Below are 23,211 nucleotides of genomic sequence, written 5' to 3' on the forward strand. Positions count from 1 at the left end.
CAGGCTGCCGTGGTTCAGATCCTCACTCCATCATTCATTAACTGTGAACACAGGCACATTATTTAACTTCCCCCTACCTCATGGTCCTCATGGGTAGACAAGAGATGGTGGTAATAGTAGCTAACTCAGAAATTTAGTGTGAGGATTAAATTAGTTCTTCTAAGCAGATTGCTTAGTACAGTGTCTTATACTGTATAATAACCCAAACCAGACCGTTGGGCCAAGGGCTGGTCTGCAAAGAACCCTCTAGGCCTCCATTGGCCCATGCAAGCCTCAAAGGAGGTGAGTTCAGTGGACTTGCTCTGCAAATAGGTTGGAGACTTATCTTGTGTGTCCTAAGACAGGAAGCCAGCAAGCTCCTATTTCCTTGGCCTCAGTTTCCAACCCTTCTACCTGACCCCCGTTTCAGGAAACAGTGTCCCATCGTGTCCCCAAATATAGCTTCTCAGTTCCTCATTGGGTCTGGGAGGCTGGGCCCCCAACACCAGAAGATGTGAGTTACCCCTGCCAGGCAGGGCTAGTTTGCCCAAAAGACTTCAGGGTAGGCAGGGGGAGCCCATCTGCCTCTTCCCCCAAGGACAGAGAAGAACAGAGCCTTGTGCCAGGCTTGAGGCTATGGCAGTAGCAGGATGGGAAAGTGCCAACCCCCCTCAAGTGGGGAACCTCCCCTCACTTGTGGCCTCTATTTTTAGTGCTTCCCTAGGCTCTAGCTGGAGAAACCGTTTAGTCATCAGGGTGTTTATTTTCCGGCTGTTTCCGACGTCGGGAAAGCAGAATGTTGAGACTGAAGAGATCCAAGGCTGCTGGAAAAGACTTCTTAGGATCAGGCCTGGGAATTCAGCCTTCAGACCTCTGGGTCCCAGATCACAGAAAAAAAAAGAAAAGAAAAGAAAGTGGGCAGGGGTCAGCCAAGCCCCCAGGAGACCAAGAGAGCTGGATTCTCAGCCGCCTTCAGTTTCAAGGCTCTCCAAGCCGAAGAACCCTCTGGCTCCAGCTGTACTTGAAAGAGTCTCTCCAAAAACTAACCAACCCCAGAACAAATTCTTTCCCAGGGCCGATTCCCAGAAACCCCCTCCCCAACATCCTTTATATCAGTGTGGTGAGCCTCCCGCCAACCACAGCTCCAGCCAATCTCAAGCCTGAGGTAGGCTTGGCAGGGCTATGATTGGCTGATTGATCCTCCCAGTCTTGGAATGTTGGGTCCTTAACAAAGGAATGAGGAAGGAAGGTGAGTCACCTGGGGAGGATTTTAAAGGGCCAGGAGCAGGATGGAAAAGGGAAAGGAGGGAAGAGCTCAGTGGGTGAGATGCAGTGTGCTGGACCCCCAAGATGCTGACAAAATTCCCTAGAGAACAGAGTAGGAAAGGCAGACACTACAACTGGGATATAATTTAGAATATAGAGAAAACTAAATGAGTGAGCGAAAGTAACAAACATAGGGCCTTAATTCCCATGGAGGGGTAAGAAAGGGTTTGGGAGTAATGTTGCTGGAAGTTAGATTGAAATAAGGACTTCCTCAAAGTGTCTCACTAAATCTTTTTCTTCTGGCCCCTGGATTTCCCATTCCAGAATCCCCTAGGTAGGAAATACCTGAGCGAGTTCAGATGCCTAGGTCTCATTTTTCCTCCTCCCACTGTGGCTACCCATCCATTTTTCCTAGAGAAAAGTTACCTAACAGGCCAAAGCTGCTATAAAATCCTTTAGGAATCAAACACTTACATGCTCACTGAAGTCTTTTAAAAGTATGTATAAACTCCTCTCCACCATATCATCTTCGTAAGTTTATATGACAGAGGGATATAGACAACTCTTTTTGTTCACCCCTTCCCAAGCATCCCTAATCCAACTTAAATTTGTAAAAGTCTTCCTCATCCTCGTGCCCCAAGGGCCGTTTCTCTGCCTGCCTATCCAGTAGCCCTGGGAAGCCATTACTGCTGGTCCAGCCTCTAATCTGTCTGGCACCTTGGTTGGCCCCCTCTCACCTTCCCTGCAGCCATCTGGACAATCTCCAGTCCCCTATGTCCATCCCTCATCCCTTCCATTGAGCTGATCATTTTTCCCCCAGTTTTCAAGTGATCCCAGCAGTCCCTACATCTGCCACCTTGTCTTGTGAGAGGAAAGGCCATCAGCAGGTGTACAGCACTTCTGTGTATACATGCTGTGTGTGGACTTGGGTATTATTCTGTACCTGCTTGTATAGTGCACCCTGCTCTGTGTATCTGCCTCCTCTGTACACACTCCTCACCAGATCCTGGGCCCCTTGAGGGCAGCAATCTAACTCGACTTTGAGTCTTCAGGGCCTTGCAGGACCTGGCATAGAATGCACTCAGCAAATGTGTTAACATGAATCTGTATATGTGTGTGCGTATGTGTGTGCAGCTATGTATCTGAGTTCAGATTATAAAACCGTTTATTGAACACCTCATTTGTCCATTGACAACTGTGCTAGCCTGAGGATGGGGCTGTGGTCTGGCCTGTCCCACCGCCCCGCACAAGTCCCACTTAAGTTTAGGCCAGAGTTGGGGGGAAAGGGCAGTCAGGCAGAGAGGTGTCAGGCTGTACTGGCAGAGTTGTGCCCCAAGCTCAGGGTCAGGGTGCTTGGGGCAAAGGGCAGACGGCCCACCCTGGAGCTGAAGCGGGCAGGGAGGGGGTGCCAAAGCCAGGTCCTCGGTCAGTGCATCAACCCCACAGAAGCTCCCTGCCCCCGGCTGGGCAGGATGTGGTGGCAGCTGCAGGAGAGTGGGCAGGATGTGGGGGTGGGGGCAGCTGAAACACAGCCTGACAGTCGTCTCCCCAGCTCCTCCCTCCTTCTCTCTTGCCCCCCCCCACATCCGCCCCCTCCCGGTCACGTGCTCCCAGCCAGGGCACCGACGGACTATTTCCCCCTTTCCGCGGAAGGACATAATTGTCAGCGCAAACTCCAGTCGTCGCCTATTTCAGCTGTACCACGGCTTTTTCTTGCCCCATAACCCAGGACAGAAAGTTTGTCGAATACACATTTCTTTAGAGCCCTGATCGCTAACCAGGGAGTGGCCCCTTTAAATGCAAATTAACAGCCTTCTCGCTCGCCCCCCACCCCCATCCCAACTTCGCTCCTCGTGCCCAGACTCCACCAGCTGCCATTGACGTCACGCGTGCGTCAGCGTCGCCAGCCCAACCAGACGGCACGTGGGGGGAAGAAGGCAGACTTAAAGGGCCAGACGCTCGCGGCCTGCCAGGTTTTGGCTGTGAGACTTGGCCTGGGAGGAACGAAATGGGATGTGGGGAAATGTCTTGGAGCAGAAGGAAATGCAGGGTAGAGCCGGGCGCGGTGGCTCACGCCTGCAATCCCAGCACTTTGGGAGGCCGAGGTGGGCGGATCACGAGGTCAGGAGTTCGAGACCAGCTTGGCCAATATGGTGAAACCCCATCTCTACTGCAAATACAAAAATTAGCTTGGCGTGGTGGCGCGCGCCTGTAGTCCTAGATACTCGGGAGGATGAGGCAGAAGGATCGCTTGAACCCGGAAGGCGGAGGTTGCAGTGAGCCAAGATCGTGCCACTGCACTCCAGCCTGGGCGACAGAGCGAGACTCCGTCTCAAAAACAAGAAAAAAGAAATGCAGGGTAGACGTTAAGAAGGACTTCCCAGAGTAGGAGGGTGTATTTGCTCATGGGAGAGAAACCCAGGAGCAGGAGAGCAGAACCACTGTGAAAGTGGAGGCTTGGCATTTGAGACTCGCCCAATTATAATTTTAGCCTTTCCCTTATCCTTGCCCTGCATGTCCATAAGCACAAGGACTTCTTTCACTTGTGTGTCGCCAGCATCTAGAAAGCAGCATGTAGTAGGGACTCAATTTAAGTCCAGTCCTTCCTCCTTACCTGATGGGGTACTGGTTCCAGGACACTTCCCATAGCAAAATCTGCTGAATCTGTGATATAATGTAACATTTGCATGTGACCTATGCACCACCTCCAATACACTTTAAATCATCTCTAGATAACTTAGTATCTAATACAATGTAAATGCTATGAAAATAGTTGTTATACGGCATTGTTTAAGGAATAATGACAAGAAAAAAAAGTCTGTTCATGTTCGGTACAGATGCAATTTTTTTTCTGAGTATTCACCATCCAAGGTTGGTTGAATCCATGGATGCACAGTATTTGTAGAATGAATGAACTGATCCATTGAGTCCAGTGCAAAACCACTTCCTTTAGGTGGCTTTCCTTGATTGCTCCACCCAGCATGCATAGCACAAACACGCCCAGCTAAAGACAATTGCACTGTCTTTTGAATGCTCACAGCAATTAATAAACCTGTCGCTTCCTTCCATGCATTAGAGACCATGAGAGCAGTGGTTAAGAGCACAGAACTAGGAATAATATAAACTTGGGTTACAATTCCATTAATACTGTTTACTAGTGGAGTGACCTTAGACAAGTCTCTTCATCTTAGTAGTAATAACTGTCCTATGGGGTTAATGCTACTTAGAGCTAGACTTGCTGTTTGAATTAAATGCATCCATTTCTGTGAAGTTCTAGTATGGTACCTGTTGCATAGTAAGCATTCAATACTTGTGGGGGGTAGGTTTTAACATGGCCCTCTCTCCCACTGAAGTGTGAGCTTCTTGAGAACAAGGACTTTGCCATCCTGATTTATTCCCCAGCATCAAGCTGGGGGATAAAGGCTTATAATTGGTGCTTTAAAAATGTTTCGGCCAGGCGCAGTGGCTCACATTTGTAATCCCAACACTTTGGGAAGCCAAGATGGGAGGATCACCTGAGGTCAGGAGTTTGGGGCCAGGTGTTCAAGACCAGCTTGGTCAACATAGTGAGACGTTGTCTCTATTAAAAAAAAAAAAAAAAGGCCGGGTGTGTTGGCTCACACCTGTAATTCTAGAACTTTGGGAGGCTGAGGTGGGCAGATCACGAGGTCAGGAGATCAAGACCATCCTGGCCAACATGGTAAAACCCCATCTCTACTAAAATACAAAAAAATTAGCCAGGTGTGGTGGCACATGCCTGTAGTCCCAGCTACTCGGGAGGCTGAGGCAGGGGAATCGCTTGAACCGGGGAAGCAGAGGTTGCAGTGAGCAGAGATCGTGCCACAGGACTCTAGCCTGGCGACAGAGCGAGACTCCGTCTTAAGGAGGGAAAAAAGGTTTTTAGAATGAATAAACATCTCTTTTTTTTTTTCAGATGGAGTCTCACTCTGTTGCCCTGGCTAGATGGCTGGAGTGCAGTGGCACAATTTCGGCTTACTGCTACCTCCGTCTCCCCTCCTGGGTTCAAGTGATTCTCCTGCCTCAGCCTCCTGAGTAGCTGGGACTACAGGTGAGTGCCACCACGCCTGGCTAATTTTTATCTTTTTAGTTGAGATGGGGTTTCACCATATGGGCCAGACTGGTCTTGAACTCCTGACCTTGTGATCCACCCACCTCAGCCTCCCAAAGTACTGGGATTACAGGCATGAGCCGCTGCATCCAGCCACAGCGAGACATCATCTTTTAAATAAAAATTTTAAAAATTAAATGAATACGTGAACAATTTCAGTATTCCCTGAAATTTGACCTCCAAACTCAAATCTGAAGTTGTTATCCAAAGGAAGAAAACATTATAAATACCCCCTTACCACTAGTTGTGCCCCTTCTGTGCCCCAGGTTTTAAGGCTCTGTGGTAGAAGCTCAAGGTAGAGTTGAGGTTAATCTCTACAGTTGAACCAAAAGTACTGTATTATGCAAACAAGCCACAAAGGATTGGTCTGCGATGAAGACCTGGGTGGGGAAGGGGGCTTCTGACCTCTCCTCATCCCCAGTTTAGCTACTGAAACCCTGTCCCAAGAAACCCAGGCTGGGCTTCTGTCAAGGACAGAGGACACTAAAAGAGAGCTGGAAAAGGGGTTTTTCATCCAAACACTAACCCACGTTTGAGCTTTTCTTCTCTGCAGCCTCATCTTACTCCTGACCCCCAGCCAGTTCCTCTCCTGTCCCTAGCTCTGGTTCCCACTCCCCACCCCCACCTTCATTCCCTCCACAGCTCCCCAGCGATTACAGTGGAGAAGGGGACAAGACCTCCTATCACCTGGTTCCAGTTCCTTGGCCAGAGGAGCAGTAGCCACCTTGTCCTTGTTCAGCCTGTCTTGCAGCTGCTTATCGATCTGATTTTCAATATCTGTCACCATCTCTGAAGTAGAAGGCCTGACAGACAACAGGAGGGACTTCCTGCCAGGGGAATAGCTATGATCAGAAGGCAGTGAGAGCCCTCTCTTTCCTTGAGGAGGAGGAAGAAGTGGTGAGACCCTCCTCTGGCTGAGAGCAACCTCCTCAACACAAGGAACCCTGGGGGTGTGGGTGGGTTTCCCCCACAGGAATCTCCCATCAGCCTTGATGTTAGCTCCGCCCCCCTGCAGGGGTGGGGTGACACCCAGGAGCACTGTGTTCCAGAAAACCCCAAAATAACCTGCCTTCACTGTCCGGCTGCTATTTCTGTCCGTCTTGTTTAATTATTCAAACCTAAGTTGGGGAGTGAACTATAAAAAGCTCTCCTACTTGGGGACCCAGGAGAGCTGGGAGACTCTCCAGGTTGCAATAGCAGCAGACCACAGTGTTTGGGTGAGGTCACTTGGTCCGGCCTCCGGCCTGAAAGTTCCTTCTGCTGTTTGGCTGCTTCCTCTGCTAGAAGGCAGAACCCAGGCCTCCCTCCCAAAGCTCCCTCGTGCCCTCACTTCAGCACCCCTCCAGCCCCTATCTTGCCTGGGGACTGTCCTCCACCCCACCCCACTTGACTCTGGCCATACTTATTGTCAGCTATCCCTTTGCCAACCTACTCCCTAGTTCAGGATTCTTAACCCACAGATGATCTTGTTAGACCCAAGCATCAGCAGTGGAGGGAGATGGGATGGCAGAGGACTAGTTTGGTGAACACAGAGACCGGAAGATGGCACCAGGCCCTCGGGTGGCATCACCATCAGCTGGGGGTGGAGAACACTGTTCTGGGTGGGGCAGTTCTTGGCTGTCACGGGTGCTGAGCCTCTTCAGGAGCTTCTCTTGGGAACTCTGACATGGTAGCTGAAGGGATGGAGGTAAGGTAGTCCTTCTTTTCTTTCCTGGGCCTGGTCCTCTTCTTTTTTTTCTGTCACCCAGGCTGGAGTGCAGTGGCGCTATCTCGGCTCACTGCAAGCTCCGCCTCCCAAGTTCACACCATTCTCCTGCCTCAGACTCCCGAGTAGCTGGGACTACAGGCGCCTGCCACCATGCCCGGCTGATTTTTTTGTATTTTTAGTAGAGATGGGGTTTCACCGTGTTAGCCAGGACGGTCTTGATCTCCTGACCTCGTGATCCGCCCACCTCAGCCTCCCAAAGTGCTGGGATTACAGGCGTGAGCCACCGCGCCCAGCCAGGCCTGGTCTTCTTCTAATTGGACTATGCTGAAGTCCAATGTCAGTTTCCACTGAAACAGAAGCACAGGGCAGGCTAAGTGAGAAAGGCAGGTCTCCCTGGGGGCCACTTCTGTGACCCCTCCTACCACAGGCCTTTCCTAAAAAGGTAGTAACAGAGGATTATAGTCATGGTGATTCTGGCAATGTGGGGTTATCACAGTGAGCAGCCCTTGGGGGTGGGAATGAGGGGATTCTTGCAGCGAGGGAGAGACTGGCAGTTACACAGCTTGAGCAGGAAGGAGGGCAAGAGAGGCTGTGGCAGCCACAGAGACCCAGAGACCCACACATGGACAGGAGTTATAGGATGGGCAGAAGGACAAGTGGCAGCAAAAGTGACACTTGAGCCCCAAGAGAGGGAGAGACCCCAGGAGCAGACCCAGAGACCCAGGGCAGACAGAGGGGCAGACAGCCAAGAGCACAGAAGTGGAGTAAGAGGCCCAGTGTGGCGGGGGAAGGCAGCAGCGTGGCAGAAGCCGGGGACAGGGGAGCATGGCAGGGCTTTCCAAGAGTCAGTGTGGGACCTGAGTGTTTAAAAAGAGCCTTGGGTTTCACACTCAGGCCTATTTTGGGGTTTGTTCCCACACATCTCCGTCAGCAGCAGTGGCAGCTCCTGCAAGGTCCAGCTCAGCTTTCCTTTTCACGGCTGCTCTTTGAGCTGCTGTGGGAGGTTGCCGAGCTATGGGGAAGAGGTACGCCATCGCTAAGCAACGAGAGGCTGTGCACCTGGAGGTCCTAGGAGAAGACCCTGTCACCAACGGTATGGGGGAGGCAGGGAGACAGTAAAGGGTTGACCAAGCTCAAGGCTCCCTCTCCCAGCCTCCCCAAGACAGTTACAGAGGTATGGACCCATCGCTCAGGAAGCCTGTTGAGTTAGCTCACAATCCTCCGGGAGGCTGCGATTGTGCATGCGAACCTGTGTGACATTCCATGGACTGAGAGTTGGAGAGGGCAAGGGCTAGGGCATGAAAGACAAGGGTGAGCATCTTTCACACCAATCTTGGAGGAAGGTCGAGGACTTGCCCATCTGCTAAAAGGTAGGAACTTCTGTGGAAGTGCAAAGACCTGAGGGAGGAGACTTGGTAGGGAGGTGACAGAATGGGAAGGGAAGCCAGTTGGACCCTGGACCAGCCTCCCAGTCACAGAGGCTACTGAGGAGCCTACACAGAAGGGAGGTGGTGGGGCAGCAGGGGCCCCACACCCATCAGCCATCTGCTGGAAGTGTCAGTGTCCTCAAAGCTGAAGTGCTGCACTATTTGCTGTTATTTTTCTTCTCTTTTATTATTATTATTATCTTTTTTTTGGTGGACTGGAGTTTGAATGAGGTAATGATCAAGAGGGAAAGACTTGTCGATTGACCCTGTCACCTGCCTCACTGCATCTCTAACAGGCCTGTGCGCCTGTAAATGTGAGGAACAGCTCAGGGTTGACAGAGGGCCATTGCCTCCCTTTTTCTGTCACTTCCTCCATTGCCTCAACCCCTATCCAGAAGAGGGCACCTTCATTCAGCAAGCATGGATCAAGCACTCATGACCTGCCAGCCAGGGTGCTAGGGAAGTGATGAGGCATGTGTTCCGTGGTGGCGGACACCCAGCCCCTCCTCCTCAGTGCCCGTCTCCTCTCTGGTATCTTGGCAGGCTCCTGTTCTCCCATCAGACGCTACACTCACACATGCTGCACATACTGGTGAATAGCTTCTTGCTGTCCATCCTGGCACGGTCCCCAAATTCCGCAGGGAACAGGGTGTGCTTCAGCCCTCTCCCTCTCTCACTAAGGGCTAGGAAGTTCTGAGTCTTCCATTTCACACACCCCAGAGGCTGCATTGCCGAGAAGACATAGGGGCAACGTGAGGCCCACGAGAAAGATGCCAAGTTGAGGACAAGAAGGGCACAGGCTTGTTTTGCTTTCATTCCTGCTTTATGCCAGGCACTCTGAAAGGCATTGTGTGCACTATTTTCATCATCAGACAATAGCCCATAATACTTTGTCTGACATCTGACAAAGAACGATCAGCCTTATTTTACAGATGGTGAAACTGAAGGAGGATGTTCATGTTCATACAGCACAAAGTGAGTGGCTCTGGGATTTCAACCCATAGAGTACTGTTAGCATAATACCCTCACAAATTCAATGTTGAAAGTGTTAATGAAGGCCAGGCGCGGTGGCTCATGCCTGTAACCCCCCACTTTGGGAGGCCAAGGCGGGCAGATCACCTGAGGTCAGGAGTTTGAGACTAGCCTAACCAACATGGAGAAACCCCGTCTCTACTAAAAATACAAAATTAGCTGGGCATGGTGGCGCATGCCTGTAGTCCCAGCTACTCGGGAGGCTGAGGCAGGAGAATCGCTTGAATCCGGGAGGCGGAGGTTGCGGTGAGCCAAGATCGTGCCATTGCACTCCAGTCTTGGCAACAAGAGTGAAACTCCATCTCAATAAATAAATAAATAAAGTGCTAATGAGACAGAAAGGGCACTGAAAGATGCAGTCACCCAGGGACCTCTCAATTGCTCAGATTTGGAGAAGGTGGGGAGAGAAGATTGGGTCAAACAGACCTGAGATCTAATCTCAGCTCAGTCATTTCCAGCTGTGTGACCTTGGGTAAGTCACTCACCCTTTCTGAGTCTCAGTTTTCTCAATGATTATGTGACAGCAATGTTCATGAAGTGCTGCCAAAGTTACAATAGATCATGTAAACTACGTGCAATGTACTTCGTTGCCTTGCAGCAATGGATGGCGCCTCTCCTTCCGTCCTCTACAGAAGGAGGAAGAGGTAACCAAGAACAAGTTCAGGAGGGTGCAAATCTGTTGGTATAGTATCAGGAAGCCCAAAGCCTGGCAGAGGTTTGTAGAACAGGTAAAGGATAGCAAAAGGCCCTTTCTCTCTTTCAAGGGGGTGAGGGGTGATGGGTGGGAGGAGGGAACCAGGGGAGGGGAGTCATTTTTGGAGCAAGAGTATCAAGAAAAGCCAAAAAAGGGACCTCTGCTGCAGCAGGTAGAGTAACGGTGGCAGATGACAGAGTGAATAGAACTCCCAACTCCTATTTTCTTCCCGTTTCTCTCCTAAGACAGATGTTTAAAGTGGAAATAAGAGAATTGGAGTTCTGAAAATGTGAGAATCAAATCTACAGCCCCATTCGTTCAGTGACTTCCTATCTCCACCCTGTGAAGTTCACCAGAGGCACAGAGGGAACTTGCCCAGATGGTTGTGGTGGCATTGTCCCTGGTGTGTGAAGAATTTTGGAGAATAGAAGAGGTGTAAAAATACTATAGATGAAAATAGGAGGTTCTAATCTTTAAGAAGAGGGAAAGATATTTTCAAAACTCTGGGATTTCATTCCCACGACTGTTGTGGAAGGCTAGAGAAAAAAAGAGGGACAATCAGGAGCTAGATGGGGTTCACCCGGGAGATTGTCAGGACGTCAGAGGATCCCACTCCACTCCAGACCTGTGAATCACAGTTGGCACTTTAACAAGAGGCATAGGTGATTCAAATATACATTCAAGACCGAGATGCACTGCCATAACCTGCTCGTTTTTTTTGTTTGCTTGTTTGTTTGTTTTTTGAGACAGTCTTGCTCTGTCACCTAGGCTGGAGAGCAATGGCGCGATCTCAGCTCACTGCAACCTCCGCCTCCCGGGTTCAAGCGATTGTCCTGCTTCAGCCTCGTGAGTAACTGGAATTACAGGGGTGCATCACTATGCCTGGCTAATTTTTGTATTTTTAGTAGAGACAAGGTTTCACCATGTTGACCAGGCTGGTCCCAAACTCCTGAGCTTGTGATCCGCCCACCTCAGCCTCCCAAAGGGCTGGGATTACAGGCGTGAGCCACTGTGCCCAGCCCGTAACCTGTTCTTGAACCCTATAAATAGGTGAGTGATTGTAAAGATGCCATGGAAAGCTAAGAGTTCCTTCAGGAACCTCTTCCTCCAGGAGAAGATTGGAGGGCACTGTTCAGGGCGGGGTTCTGCCTCCTTTGCCCCGTGGCTTCGTTCACTTGTTTTACACAGTGGGCTTCCAACTAAGCTTTCCTTTGAAGAGCCGGGCCACAGCCAAAGATGTTTGAAACTCGTCTGTGCCGTGTTTTGGAACATCTGTGCTATGGAATGCTGCACAGTCTTACGAGGCATGAGCTGGATCTGGGCCCACTGACAGAATGGTCCCAGAGACAAATTGTTTAGTGAAAAAAGCAAGTCTCAGGCCGGGCGTGGTGGTTCACACCTGTAATCCCAGCGCTTTGGGAGGCCAAGGTGGGCAGATCACCTGAAGTCAGGATTTCAAGACCAGCCTGGCCAACATGATGAAACCCCGTCTCTACTAAAAGTACAAAAATTAGTTGAGCGTGGTGGCAGGTGCCCATAATTCCAGCTACTTGGGTGGCTGAGACACAAGAATCGCTTGAACCAGGAAGGCGGAGGTTGCAGTGAGCCGAGATCACGCCACTGCATTCCAGTCTGGGTGACAGAGTGAGACTCTGTCAAAAAAATAAATAAATAAAATAAAAGAAAGAAAGAAAGAAAGAAGGACGGAAGCAGCTGCCAGGCATGGTGGCTCACGCCTGTAATCTCAGCACTTTGGGAGGTCGAGTCGGGTGGATTACCTGAGGTCGGGAGTTCAAGACCAGCCCAACCAACATGGAGAAACCCCGTCTCTACTAAAAATACAAAATTAGGGCCGGGTGTGCTGGTTCACGCCTGTAATCCCAGCACATAGGGAGGCTGAGGCAGGCGGATCACCTGAGGTCAGGAGTTTGAGACCAGCCTGACCAACATAGTGAAACCCTATCTCTACTAAAAATACACACACACCAAAAAAAAAAAAAAAATTAGCTGGGCATGGTGGCAGGTGCCTGTAATCCCAGCTAGTCAGGTGGCTGATGCAGGAGACTTGCTTGGACCCGGAAGGCAGAGATTGCGGTGAGCCGAGATCGTGCCACTGCACTCCAACCTGGGCAATAAGAGTGAAACTCCATCTCAAAAAAGAAAAAAAGGCCAAGTACGGTGGCTCTCACCTGTAATCTCAGCACTTTGGGAGGCCTAGGCGGGCGGATCACGAAGTCAGGAGATCGAGACCATCCTGGCTAACACCGTGAAACCCTGTCTCTACTAAGAAATACAAAAAATTAGCCAGGCGTGGTGGCGGGCACCTGTAGTCCCAGCTACTTGGGAGGCTGAGACAAGAGAATGGCGTGAACCCAGGAGGTGGAGCTTACAGTGAACCGAGTTCGTGCCACTGCACTCCAGCCTGGGTGACAGGGCGAGACTCTGTCTCAGAAAAAAAAAAAAAAAAGAAAAAGAAAAGAAAAAAAAAAAGAAAAAAGTAATTATCTGTGCAATCTATAGGATAGACTATTTATGTAAATAAGCATGTATAGGTATGCGTGTATTCATCAACTATCTGTACTCAGTGACTTAAAACAGCAATGACTGCTTTTGTTTTTGGGGATTGACTGGGTTCCACCAGGTGATTTTCCCTCAGGGTCTCGTGCTGTTGCAGTCTGACAAGGTTTGGATCGGGGTCTCAAAGTCTTCTTCACATGTCTGCCACCGAGGCTGGGAACACTTAAGCAGGTGGCGTCCAGAACAGCTACAGTCTCTTTCTGTCTTTGGTCTCTCCTCATGGTCCTTGTGGTCTCTCCAGCACGGGGGCTTTAGGGTAGCCAGCCTTCTTACAAGGAGGACTGGGGCTCCGAAGGCATTATCCTGAGATAGAGAGCTAAGGGGAATCAATATTGCTTTTTATGACCTAGCCTTGGATGTCACCGAGCATCACTGTCATACATTAGTGGAGGCAGTCACAGAGTCCTGCTCATGGTCTAGGGCAGAGGACAGAGCCTTCCACCTCATGTGGAGGCTCCAAACCTCAGGGTTTTGGAAGAGCCCATGGAATGGGAAATGTTGTGGCCATATTTGGAAAATACATTCTGCCACAATATGAACATATATATGAGGGCAAATGTATAGAAAGAAGGCCTGGAAGGATCTATACCAAATTATCAACAATGTTTATTTCTGGGGAAGATGCAGATATATTTTACCTTACTTTTGTTCATATGACTTGGATCTTTTACATTGAGATGATATATACATTATTTTATTTGTTTAATGAAAAGGGAACTCAGGAAAGAAAAATTTGCTGTAGGCTTTTTATAATAAAAGGGTTTAATAGATTGGTATTGCTGAGGAGTGTTGCATAATGCATCTGAATTTTATGAAAGCATTTCATTAGGTTGATTATATCATCTTTTTTAAAAGATGCAGGAACATGGACAGCATTACTCATTCATTTAACAAATAGTCAGTGAATGCCTACTGTGTGTTAATGGAACAGTTATACCCAGAAAATCTTGTTAATAAATCTGAGTCAGCTTCGAGAGATATCACTGGTAGCTCCATACATTGCCCTGTCCTGGTTAGCACTTTTGTCTGGAAAGAGAAAAGGCAGACTTGGCAAGAAGGTGGCTTATTGGTACAAAAACACTTGACTATATTAGATTAAAACAGTGGCAAATGTTCAGCTCCACTCTTCCATTTATCTATTGCTATGTAACAGACCACCTTAAAACTTAGAGGCTTAAAACAACATTCTTTCATTATTATTATGGTCCTGGGCTCTACTGGGCTAAACTAGGCAGTTGTCGCTTGACAGGTCTCTTACGTGGTTGCAGACAGCAGCTGGAGTCATCTCAAAGGCTTCCTCATATGTCTGGTTGTCAGCTAGGACCTCAGCTGGGAAGATCAACAGGAACGTCATATAGATGTGGACTTCTCCATGTGGCCTCAGCTTCCTCACAGCATGGCAGTAGGATTCCCAGAGCAAATGGCCCTTAGGACCAGGTGGAAGCCATAAGTCACATAATCTCACTTTCACTGTAGTTAGAGGCCTTCCCAGATTCAAAGGGAGGGGCTGTGGATGCTCCCTCTCAATGGGATGATGGATAATTCCCCTATAAGAAGAGCATGAAGGAGCGGAGACTTTGTTATGGACATCTTAGAAAATAAAACCTGCTGGGCTGGGCGCGGTGGCTCATGCCTGTAATCCCAGCAGTTTGGTAGACCGAGGTGGGTGGATCATGGATCCTTTGAGATCAGGAGTTCGAGACCAGCCTGGCCAACATGGTGAAACGTGGCTCTACTAAAAATACAAAAATTAGCCGGGCGTGGTGGCATGTGCCTGTAGTCGCAGCTATTTGGGAGGCTGAGGCAGGAGAATTGCTTGAACCTGGGAGGCAGAGGTTGCAGTGAGCCGAGATCGTGCCACTGCCCTCCAGCCTAGGGAACAGAGCAATACTTCATCTCAAAAAAAAAAAAAAAAAAAAAGAAAAGAAAAGAAAACCTGCTGCATTCACTAATTATCAAATAAATAAAGACTAATCAATGATGCTTCCCCTTCTTCAAAGTAACAATTGACTCAGTTAACACAGAGTAAAAAAGTCAAGCCCTTCTGTATCAGGCCAGATGGGTTAAGTTATGCTGTAGTGGTAACCATTCCCTCAAGTCTCAGTAGGTTAACGTAATACGTCTCAGTGGCAGATAGTGACTGTCTTTCTTTCCAGGTTGCTACCAGCTGGTGATAGCTCATGACACATATCACACTCAGGTTAGTAGGGGAGGCTCTGTTCCACATAGTCACTCAGGGACCCAGGCTGACAGAGACTCTACCATTTTCTAGCTGCACCATCTGGAACACAGATACCATATCTGGGAAAGAAAGATCAGAGAATCGCATATGGGATTTTTATACTTTTTATTTCCTTTTCTTTTTTTTGAGATGGAGTTTCACTCTTGTTGCCCAAGCTGGAGTTCAATGGCGCAATCTTGGCTCACTGCAAACTCCGCCCTCCGGGTTCAAGTGATTCTTCTTCCTCAGCCTCCCAAGTAGCTGGGATTATAGGCACCTGCCACCATGCCTGGGTAATTTTTTGTGTTTTTAGTAGAGATAGGGTTTCACCATGTTGGCCAGGCTGGTCTCAAACTCCAGACCTCAGGTGATCCATATGCCTCGGCCTCCCAAAGTGCTGAGATTACAGGTGTGAGCCACCGCACCCAGCCTTTTTATACTTCTAAAGTTTTTTTTTTTTTCTTAAAAAAAAAAAAAAAAGTAGGTCCACGTATGGTGGCTCATGCCTGTAATCCCAGCACTTTAGGAGGCTGAGGTCGGGAGATCCCTTGAGTCCAGGAGTTTGAGACCAGCCTGAGCAATATAGGGAGATCCTGTCTTTACCAAAAAAAAAAAAAATCAGCTGAACGTGGCGACACATGCCTATGGTCCTAGCTACTTGGGAGGCTGAGGTGGGAGGATTGCTTGCTTGGACCCAGGAGGTTAAGGCTGTAGTGAGTCCTGATCATGCCACTGCACTCTAGCCTGGGCAACCGACTGAAACCCTGTCTCAAAAAACAAACAAACAAACAAACAAAACATGTGATGGGGTCTTGCTGTGTTGCTCAGGCTGGCCTCGAACTCCTGGGTTCAAGCGATCCTCCCACCTCAGCCTTCCAAAGTGTTGGGATTACACGTGTGAGCCACTGTGCCTGGACTCATGGGATTTTTATTGCCTAAGCATGGAAATGGTACATTGTACTTCAGTCACCTTTCATTGGCCTAAACTAGTCATATAGTTCTGCCTAACTGCAAGGGGATTGGGAAATGTCACAGAGTAAATGGAGTTTTTGGTGAGTGTTTGGTGGTATCTGTCACACCTTGTTATAGCCTACAAGGTTATATCAGATCTGTTCTTCCACCTTACTTTTTAGACCTTGTCTCCAGATAGTTCATCTTTTAGCTCCTTCAAGTCATTGCTGAGATGTTGCCTTCTCAAGGAAGCCTCTCCTGGTCACCCTGTTTAAAATCACAACCCATCACTTACTCCTCTCCTCCACCCTTGATGTCCCTTACCGTGTTTTTCCTTTTTCCAAGGCACTTCTTTCTTTCTTTTTTTTTTTGAGACAGAGTCTTGCTCTGTCACCCAGGCAGGAATGTAGTGGCATGATGTTGGCTCATGGCAACCTCCGCCTCCTAGGTTCAAGTGATCCTCCTGCCTCAGCCTCTGGAATAGCTAGAATTATAGGTGCGCACCACCACGCCCAGATAATTTTTGTATTTTTAGTAGAGATGGGGTCACCATGTTGGCCTGGCTGGTCTCGAACTCCTGGACTTTGTGTTTGTGTTTCTCTGCTGCAACGTCAGCTCCACTAGGTCATTGATTTATGTCTGCTTTGTTCAGTGATGTATCCCAAGTACCTAGGGCAGTGTCTGGCACACAGAGGGCACTTAATAAATATTTGTTGAAGGATTACATTTTTAAAAAAATATTTGCTGCTAGCAAGGGTGTGGTTACACTAACACTTCCACATACTTTTAGTGGGATTCTACATTGGTGCAATACATTTTTTAAAATAAAACTTTAAATGTTGTACTAATTTTAGATTTGTGGAAAAGTTGCAAAGATAGTACAGTGAGTTCCTGTGTACCCCTTACTGAGTCTACCCTAAGGTTAACATCTTACATTGCTGTGGTACGTTTCTCAAACTAAGAAACCACTATGAACATATTACTGTTAAATAAACTCCAGAATTTATTTAATTTCACCAGTTTTCTATTAATGTCCCTTTTTCTTCTGTGCCAGGATCCAGTTCAGGTTACCAAATTGTATTTGACAACACATATTTTTTAAATGTCCATGCTTCTTGCAGAGAATGGGGCCCTCTTCCCTACACTGGTAGAAAGGTAACTGAGAGGTTTCATAAGCCCCAGCAGAGACAGATTTGTGTTGATTTGCAGCAAAGTCAGTCTGGGCTGCTTTCTTGACCCTGAACGACTGGCCCCAGTAGTATAGACCATTTTCTCTCACTTTCTGTCCCTTCTTTCTTTCTGTGAATTGGTGTAGATTTTCTGTAGGACATTAGGCCTCATGTAAAAAGATCCTTTATAAAATGCACTCTGACCAAGCAACTTCTCATCTAGACATGTAGTCCAATACAGCATTATTTTATTTTATTTTTTATTTTTTTATTTTTTTGAGACACAGTCTCGCTTGGTCCCCAGGCTGGAGTGCAGTGGCGCGATATTGGCTCACTGCAACCTCCACCTCCCAGGTTCAAGCAATTCTCCTGCCTCAGCCTTCCTAGTAGCTGGGACTACAGGTGCTTGTTACTGGGCATAGCTAATTTTTGTAGTTTTAGTAGAGATGGGATTTCCCCACGTTGGCCAGGCTGGTCTCAAACTCCTGGCCTCAAGTGATCTGCCTGCCTTGGCCTCCCAAAGTGCTGGAATTACAGGCTTGAGCCACCACGCCCGGGCAATACAGCATTATTTTATATACTAAAACTTAAACAATCTAGTTATTTTATAGTGGATGGATTAAATAGATTATGTTATATCCCATGTAATATGGGAGAATGTTTATAATGATAAATGGAAAAAGCAGGTTACAAAAGAAGATACATAGTGTGGCTCTAATTACAAATATGATTGGAAGAAAATGTATCAAAATGTTACAAGTGGTCACCACTTGTTATGGTATCATGAATTATTTTTACCTTTTTTGTTTTTTTATATTTTCTAAATTTTCCACAAAAAATATGTATTATAATTAGGAAAAAAACCTATAATTTTTTAAAAAGTATATACTCTCTAAGGAGTTAATTAGAGATGTAACAAAGGACCGGGTGCAGTGGCTCACGCCTGTAATCCCAGCACTTTGGGAGGCTGAGGTGGGAGGATCACTTGAGCCCAGGAGTTTGAGACCAGCCTGGGCAATACCCCCTCTTTACAAAAAATAAAACATAAGCTGGGCATAGTGGTACATGCCTATAGTCCCAGCTACTCAGTAGGCTGAGGTGGGAAGATGCCTTGAGCCCAGGAATTGGAGGTGGCAGTGAGCCGTGATGGCGCCACTCCCTCCAACCCGGGCAACAGAGTGAGACCCTGTCTGAAAAAAAGAAAGAAAAAAATGTAACAAAGATTTTGTCTACAAAGATATCCATTACATAATTACTTATACTAGTGAAAATGGAAAACAATTCAACATCGTAGGAATGTTAAATACATATGGGCTATATTATAGGCATTAATAATATTTTTGAAGAAATTTTAAAGACAGAGGAAAATATTTTTCATGGCTAAGTGAATAAAGCAGAATCTAAAATTGCATGTACAATATGATCTCAGCTATTCTCAACTCAAGTCTCTTTACTTTTTATTGTAAATTGGCAAATTATAGTGCCATATAAGTCTCTCTAGTTTGGTTCAACAGAGCAAATGCATTCTTATATCACATTATTAAAGTATGCCCTCTAGAACAGTTCTCAAACTGTCTGTAGTGAAGGATGCATTTTTTAAAATTTCCAGTGTTTTATGGACTGATATTTTTGTGAAATGCAAGAAAAACTAGTTACTAGAAAACTGAAATGAAAAAGAGCTATAAAATACAAGCCTCAATTTTTAAAATTATTACATTCAGATGAAAAATTACTGGCAGTTCCTGTAAGCTTCTAAATGTTTGCTCTCAATTATTGCATTTATCCCATTGTGGACCAGTAACAGTTTGTGGTGCTCACTTTTAGAAGCACTGCTCTAGAACAAGCAGCCTGCCACTCTGTCCTGTTGCTCACATCTGGGCAACAGAGGGAGATCCCATCTCTAAATTAAAAAAAAGAAAAAAAAGAGCAATATAAGCTTATTGTAATAATAGTACAAGAAGGGCCTTCTCCTCATCTCTACTCTCCGAAGGTGACCACCGCCAAGTTTCTTGTGTATCAGTCCAAAATGACAGCTTTCTACATTGGCACACACAGATCCACCTTGTTTTTTTTTTAAGAGACAGGGTCTCACTGTGTTGCCCAGGCTGGTCTCTTTTTTTTTTTAAATTAGATTAATTAATTAATTAATGTTTTTTGAGACAGAGTTTCGCTCTTTTCACCCAGGCTGGAGTGCAATGGCGCAATCTTGGCTCACTGCAACCTCTGCCTCCTGGGTTCAAGCGATTCTCCTGCCTCAACCTCTTGAGTAGCTGGGATTACAGGCATGCACCACCACACCTGGCTAATTTTGTATTTTTAGTAGAGACGGGGTTTCTCCATGTTGGTCAGGCTGGTCTTGAACTCCCAACCTCAGGTGATCCCCTGCCTCAGCCTCCCAAAGTGCTTGGATTACAGGCGTGAGCCACCATGCCCGGCCTTTTTTTTTTTTTTTTTTGGCTCTGTCACCCAGGTTGGAGTGCAGTGGCGTGACTTCAGCTCACTGCAACCTCCGCCTCACAGGTTCAAGCGATTCTCCTGCCTCAGCCTCCCGAGTAGCTGGGATCACAGGTGCATGCCATCACGCCTGGCTAATTTTTTTGTATTTTCAGTAGAGACAGGGTTTCACCATGTTGGCCAGCCTAATCTCGAACTCCTGACCTCAGGTGATCCAGCCGCCTTGGCCTCCCAAAGTGCTGAGATTCCAGGTGTAAGTCACCATGCCTGGCCTTCCCAGGCTGGTCTTGAACTCCTGGGTTCAAGCGATCTTCTGGCCTTGGCCTCCCAAGTGCTGGGATTACAGGCATGATCCACCATACCCAGCTTCCAGCTGATAATTTTTATTGGCTGCATAATGTTCCATTGCGTGGCTGCCCTACTGAGTTTATTGCCAATACCAACAATACTGCAACAAATCCTCCAGAGCTCTATGCCCACGTATCCAAGTATATCCACAGGAAAAAGTCCTTGCTGGGTATGTGCACTTACATTAAGAAAAACAAGCTCTATTGAAATATAATTCACAGACCATACAATTCACCCTTTTAAAGTATATAATTGTGTGATATTTTATTATACTCAGAGTTGTGCAGCTATCACCACTCATTACAGAACATTTTTATCACCCCTAAAAGAAAGCCCACATCCATTAGCAGTCACTCTCTGTTCTTCCCTTTACCCAGGCCTTTGCAATTACTGATCTACTTTCTGTTCCTATGGATCTGACTATTCTGGGCATTTCACATAAATAAAAGTATACAGTATGTGGCATTTTGTGTCTGGCTTCTTTCATTTAGCAGCACATTTTCAAATTCATCCATGTTGTAGCATGTGTCAGTACTTCATTCCTTTTGATAGGTGAATAATATTCCACTGTGTGGAGATAACACTTTTGTTTATCCACTCATCAGTTGATGGCCATTTGGATTGCTTCCATTTTTTGGCTATTATGAATAGTGCTGCTATAGATATTCATGTGCAGATATTTGTGTGGACATATGCTTTCAATTTTGTTAGATGTACACCTAGGAGAGGAATTGTTAGGTCACATGATAACTCTATGTTTAACATTTTGAGGAGTTGCCAAATTGTTTATCAAAGTGGCTCCACTATTTTAACCCTTCCAGCAATGCATAAGAGTTATTTCTCCACATCCTCACCACATTGACTATTGTGTCTGCTTTATTTTAGCCATCCTAATGGGAGTAAAATGGGATCTCATAGTGATTTTGATTTGCATTTCTCTAATGGCTAGTAATGGCCAGGCACAGTGGCCCTGGCCTGTAATCCCAGCACTTTGGGAGGCCAACGAGGGCAGATCACTTGAGCCTAGGAGTTCAAGACCAGCCTGGGCAGCATGGCAAATACTTTGTCTCTATAAAAAATACAAAAATTAGCTGGACATGGTGGCAAATGCCTGTAGTCCCAGCTATGTGGGAGGCTGAGGTAGGAGATCACCTGAGCCTCGGGAGATCAAGGCTTCAGTGAGCCATGATCACGCCACTGCACTCCAGTGTGGGTGACAGGGTGAGACTTCATTTCAAAAGAAAAAAGGCCGTTTGTATATGTTCTTTTGGGAGAAATGTGTATTCAAATCCTTTGCCAATTTCTTAATTAGGTTGTCTTTTTATTGTTATGAGTTCTTTATATAGTCTGGATCTAAATCCCTTATCACATATATGATTAGCAAATATTTTCTCCCACTCTGTGGATTTTTTCATTTTTTTTCTTCCAAGTTTTATTTTTATTTTGTTTTTTGAGATGGAGTCTTGCTCTGTCACCCAGGTTGAAGAGCAGTGGCATGATCTCGGATGACTGTAACCTCCACCTCCGAGTTCAAGCGATTCTCCTGCCTTAGCCTCCCAAGTAGCTGGGATTACAGGTGTGCGCCACCATGCCTAGCTAAGTTTTGTATTTTCAGTAGAGACAGGATTTCTCCATGTTGGCCAGGCTGGTCTCGAACTCCCAACCTCAGGTGATCCACCCAGCTCGGCCTCCTAAAGTGCTGGGATTACAGGCGTGAGCCACCACACCTGGCCTAAAATACCTACATTTTTTAGAGATGGGAGTCTCACTATGTTGCCCAGGCTGGTCTTTAACTCCCTGTACTAAAGCAATCCTCCCATCTTGGCCTCCCAAAGTGCTGGGATTACAGGTGTGAGCCACCATGCCTGGCCTTTTTAAAAAGAGTTTTATAGTTTCATCTCCTACAGTTAGGTTTGTGGTTCATTTTGAGTTTATTTTTGTATATGGTGTGGGGTAGGGGTTCGACTGCCTCCTTTTGCATGTGGATTTCCAGTTGTCCTGACACCATTTGTTTTTTGTGTTTTTTTTTTTTTTTTTTTTTTGAGACAGAGTCTGGCTCTGCCGCCCAGGCTGGAGTGCAGTGGCCGGATCTCAGCTCACTGCAAGCTCCGCCTCCCGGGTTCACGCCATTCTCCTGCCTCAGCCTCCCGAGTAGCTGGGACTACAGGCGCCTGCCACCTCGCCCGGCTAATATTTGTATTTTTTAGTAGAGACGGGGTTTCACCGTGTCAGCCAGGATGGTCTCGATCTCCTGACCTCGTGATCCGCCCGTCTCGGCCTCCCAAAGTGCTGGGATTACAGGCTTGAGCCACTGCGCCCGGCCGACACCATTTGTTGAAAAGACTACTTTCTCTGTTGAATTATCCTGGCACCCTGCACTTAATTTTTTTCATGCCACCTTGTCTAAGAAGCACGTATATTTTTTATATTCCCAAATTGTCCTCCAAAGAGGTTACACTGGCATATAATCCCATCCACAGAAGCTAAGAGACTGTATCTCAGATTGGGCATTGAAGGTTAGCAAGGACATTAATGAGCTCAAGCTTATCAGGGACACACAGCAGAGTGGAGTGTGCAGGGAGCTTGAGAGTGTCATGAAAGGGGAGATTGAAGGAAGTAAAAATGTTTCTCTCAGAGAAGAGAAAAAATGCTGGGGAATGTATATCTGGTGGGCCTGAGTTTAAAGCCCCGTTCTGCTCCTTTCCAGCTGAGTAGCCTTGGGTAGCTGTCAGATCCAACTCTGAACCTCAGTTTCATCATGTTAAACCAAGATGGAGACCACAACAACCTTTGTAGGGTTGTTGTGAGGAGTAAATGTATGTAAATATCCCAGCCCACGATAGACTCTCAGTAACGGTAGCTATTGTGACTTTTCTATATGTGGTATATGTGGCTGAGATCATGTGATTGTGGGGGAGCATTGCAGCCATTTGGTGAGTATGAGATTTTTAATGATGACTGATCACATGTAGAAACTTGGATCTACTGGTAAATGTCACTGTCACCCAGAGCAAGGCAGTACTTGAAGTCTTTGCTGTGACACGTTAAGGCGGGGGAGAGGCTGTGACTGAGATTGGATGTGACAGCAAGACAGATCCTGAGTGACAGAATGGAACGGAGTAGAAGGAGGCAGACTGCACCAGGCAAAGGTGTGTCCCCAACAGGAGCTGCCTGGGAGTTCAGATGTCAGGGCAGGTGTCTGTCTCTACTGTCCCCTCCCCAACAGACTTCCCTCCCTACTTTCTGAAAGCAAAGA

This window comes from Papio anubis, chromosome 1 (assembly GCF_008728515.1).
Source record: "Papio anubis isolate 15944 chromosome 1, Panubis1.0, whole genome shotgun sequence".
Taxonomy (NCBI): domain Eukaryota; kingdom Metazoa; phylum Chordata; class Mammalia; order Primates; family Cercopithecidae; genus Papio; species Papio anubis.